The sequence below is a fragment of the Mastomys coucha genome, chromosome X (genome assembly GCF_008632895.1).
Source record: "Mastomys coucha isolate ucsf_1 chromosome X, UCSF_Mcou_1, whole genome shotgun sequence".
In the NCBI taxonomy this organism is placed as follows: Eukaryota; Metazoa; Chordata; class Mammalia; order Rodentia; family Muridae; genus Mastomys; species Mastomys coucha.
This window is the reverse complement of record NC_045030.1, coordinates 54,865,103-54,869,220: the sequence shown is the minus strand read 5'-3', so window position 1 is coordinate 54,869,220 and position 4,118 is coordinate 54,865,103. Positions and strand designations below refer to the sequence as shown.

The 4,118-nt window shown below is 37.9% G+C and overlaps 1 protein-coding gene across 9 annotated transcripts in view; it reads left to right on the top strand.

Annotated features, from left to right (window-relative positions):
• The window catches only part of Mbnl3 (muscleblind like splicing regulator 3), a 97,217-nt gene that overhangs the window by 2,757 nt on the left and 90,342 nt on the right, over nucleotides 1-4,118 (top strand). For 2 of the 9 annotated variants that reach the window (XM_031358626.1, XM_031358423.1), the window contains exon 1: nucleotides 7-113. The exons of 6 other annotated variants lie outside the window; for them this stretch is intronic. The gene's annotated coding sequence lies outside the window, so the exon portion shown is untranslated. Of the gene's footprint in view, nucleotides 114-4,118 lie in introns of all 9 variants that reach the window. One more of the 9 variants, XM_031358898.1, reaches the window with a different exon arrangement.

Sequence of the window (4,118 nt, the reverse complement as noted above, 5' to 3'; positions counted from 1 at the left end):
TTTTTTGCTTCTCCCGCTAACAGATGGCATGTGCCGCTGTTGCTGCCTCTGCCCCTACTGCTGCCACTGAGAGCAGGGCCCCTTAGCCTCTGGGTTTGCCCTAGCGACGGAAGGTAAGGCTGCGGATGACTTTGGGTTTAGGAAACTGGCTGCCTGAGCTAGGACGCCGTTGAAATGCGTTGCTTTTTAAACTTTTTTCTACTCCCGCGAAATGGCAAACAGAAGGCAATTTAACACTGACTGCAACTTGTTGCGTGTTTTCTTCTGTTTGTTTCCTTTTCGTTTTTTTCTTTTTCTTTTCCTTGTTTACTCTTTCCTCTCACTCCCACCTCTCCTATTTATTTATTTATTATTTTATATATAAAGGAACTTCCTGCATGGCTTGTCATTAGCAAAAGCTTTCTCTAACTAACTTTCCCATTTCCATGGGATGCCTTAGCAGGGCTGCAGAACTGCATCTCTTCCTTCCGTGTCAATACATTTGGGCAGCTTGCTTTTACCACCTGGAGCTCAATGGCATGGCGGCTCTGCATTATAGGGGAGGATTATAAAGGCAGCTGTAGTTTTTAGCACTAGACAAAGTGCTTCTATGATAAGAAAATGACATTAAAACAGGGGTTCTTCTGAAGTTTAACAGTAGGTCATTAGTTGTGCTGTTCTATAATGGTTTTGGCACACGTACGTTGTGTTTTTCAGAGCACTGTTGATTGATAAATATGCTCATACATAACACACATAGATGGGAATGTTTTGTTCCAATGGTTTTTAGGGAGTCCTTTTCGTCTAGATGGTCTTAATTGCTCTTTATAAACTGGCCTCTGATCCCCACAGCCTTTCCATATGTGTATGTAAAGTTCATGGGAAAGCATCAATTAAAATAAAGCTGCTGCAAGATTTAATTTTGAAATGATTGGACACTGATCACAGTGCAGGCATCTTGCTTTAATTAGTAAGGCTTTGGGTGATTACTGATACAATGGTTGGAAAACAGAGGGCTGCTGTACCCGAACCAATCAACGACTGGACACCAGCACTTCATAGTCAGATATTTCCTCCTTCTGAAGACAGCATATTGACAAGGAGCCTTGCCAGAGACTTTGGCGTTTTCCTGATTGTAGCCACATTGTTTCTCTTTGCCTAGGCAAAATTTAGTCCTTTAATAAACATTAAATACTAAAGCATTTTTTTAAAATTTGTAATGCTTTGTGGAAATGCTTTTCCCAAATATTTAGAAACACTTCTCTAAGCATAGCCTAAATAGACCTTTGTCTATAACCCAGCTGATACTATTGTACTCCTGGTGTTCTTTTTACTTCTCCCAAGCAGTAGAAGCTGGAAAGGAGGGAAAATACTGTTTTGCACCTACTAAAGTCTACTGCAGGTTTTCTGCCCAGGTGCTGCAGTCTACCTAGAAACAAAAAGCCCTGCTGCTAACAGTGGGATTTACTGTATAGTAATTCCACACTGCTCACAGAGACCCATGGGAAGGAGATGCTAGAGGAGAGCAAGAGATGTCTGCAAAGGAAGGATGTCAGAAATCAAATTCTCAGTTTTTAATGATTCCAAACATAGCCTTCAGTTCTATAAGCTGTGTGGCTGAATGACTTTATGCCAAAGACATCATTATAAAAAGCGAAAGTATTACACCTTGGGGTCAGAGCACTATAGGTATGAGAACATTTCCCAGGTACTGTTCTGCTGCCTTATATAGAGACTTTATGTGAAAACGTTGAGAGAGAATTGGTACAGTGCTGGGCAGTGACTTTCTGTTTTGCTCTGCTTGGAAAAACCACTCCATTTCTCTGATTTCCTTTCCTGCTTTAAGAATGCATAATGAGTCCCAGGACTATTATAAAATAGCTTTTTCTCAAATTGAAATAGCATTTCATAACAGCTTCTTTTTAAGGAGGATAAAGCCTGTGACTATGAGCTGGTAGCCAAAGCAGCCTGAGTGGATTTGTACCTATCTTATAGTTAAATAATATTTTGCATACACCACTGTTTAGTTCATAAAGGGACAGATTTTGTGCACAGCTTTCAATTTAAACAGAAAGCCTTTTTGCACACTTGCAAGAACCTAAAATACAAAGAAGATTACAAGATGCATTCTCCTCACTGCATCCTGCTTGCCTAAAATGGGTTCTCTTGCCTCTCACTGTACTTCCAGGAAGTTGTGAAAGTTATCCTTTTAGCCAGTAGGTGTGTTATTTTCTGTCCAACTTTACAGAAGGAAGAAGTAAAAAGCACCTTGAAATGCTTGAAATGGAAATGAAACAAGGTTTTGTCTTTTGAGTGGCTGCACAGTACTACACATTGGCTGGAATGGTGACAAGCGCTTGGCTGTTGGGCAGATGTTGACAATATAGCTTGAAGTACAGTTCTGTTCTCCATTCAGTCTTTGCATCTAGGAAAGAGGGGCAGGACGAAAGGGAATGAAAAGCCGCCACACAGTGACAAAGTTATACATTCATAAAATTTTACACATACTCTGCTTCTAGTGAAAGAAAGTCAAGAAGATGGCATAGTTTTTCTTTTGAAAGAAAAGATTCTGTCTGCTAGATTACAAATGAGGATTTGGGAAATGTGAAGAATAAGTTACAGTGCATATTAGACAAATATCTTGATCCTGTCCTGTTGTTAAAATAAAATAATGGTTGAAATGCTCACGAGTCTGAAAGTGATACAGGTTGCAATCACCTTTACTTCATATTGTTGATTTGTGTTGTTCTTATTATTTTGAGACAGTTATTTGAACCTATGTAGCTCAGGCTTGCCTTGAACTCCTGTTTGTAATGCTCAGCTGGGGTTACAGGTATGTGCCAGGCTGTTGAATTATGGTAATGATTGAACAGATGGATTGAGACCATTATAAATGTGATATTAAGGAAGTAGAAATCAGAAATAATATCCCTCTGTGCTATTTTTCTGCTTCTCCCTTGATATGATATGATACTCCAAAAATGGCAGTCTGAGTTTCATATAAAATGAGGTGGTTCTTGTCATTCTAAGATAACAAACTGTATCTGGATGCATGTAGTTTCACGGTCAAATAGCCAGCAAACAAACATGAATTATGAGCAAGTAGAAGCAATTGAATCTGTATTAATGTAGACTTTCAGATCTATAAGGAACTTAATAGTTGTATGGCACACTTATATCTGGCCTCATGACAACCAGGGGTCTATACTGCAAAGACAACTTAGGACATATAAGGTATTGATTACTTTGAAAACATTTTTATACTCATTTTTAATAGGCACAGTGTAAAGCCATTATTATTTTCTAGTTGATAATCAATTGAGTGGTATTGCTTTTAAAAGATTGGTAGGCAAAATAATACAGTTCAGGATGAGCCCTTATTTTTGTTTCAGAAATAAAAGTATTCCATAGTATCTGGGAATATAGATACATGTATAACTTTGACTACAAATGTACAAATTTGTGGTCAACTAAGAATAATATATATAGTCACACATTGATTTCTCCCCGAAATACAGAAAACTAGCCACTTTACAGTATTTTTCCAGGGATAAATAAAGAAAAGGAGATTGAAAATAAACTATAACAAATAGTTTAATACAATTGATCTGTCTCTGTTGCTTAGAAAGGTCTAACTCTAGGCAGTTCACTTTAAGAAAAAGGCTACATTTCTTAGAACTAAAGAGGAAGCAACAAAAGAGACTTGATTTGAGTGTATGTGTGTATGTGTAGTTTTTTTTTAATTTTTTTTTTTACATAAGTAGAATTAGGATCATTGTGATCCCAGAACTCATTTTATAAAATGTAGTTGACACCGGCCTCACTGGTTTCCCAAGACTAATTTTCAACTCCTAGGCTTAAGGGATTCTATTCCTTCAACCTCCTAAGTAGCTAGGACTACAGCCATGCAGCACCAAGGGCAGCTTCTCCAAAGGCTTTATAACAACCATGAAAAGAAAAGTTAGGGGAAGAGGATCCAGATTAGAAATTTAAGACTCAATTAGTCATGCTTGTTAAAATATATGTCCACTCTCAATTCCCTTGCGGCAGGATTAAGTTGGCTGACAAGTAGAAGTGATTTGTTTATAATTTGGGGCAGGTTTTTTTTTTTTATTACCTGTACAGTGAGGTACATTTGT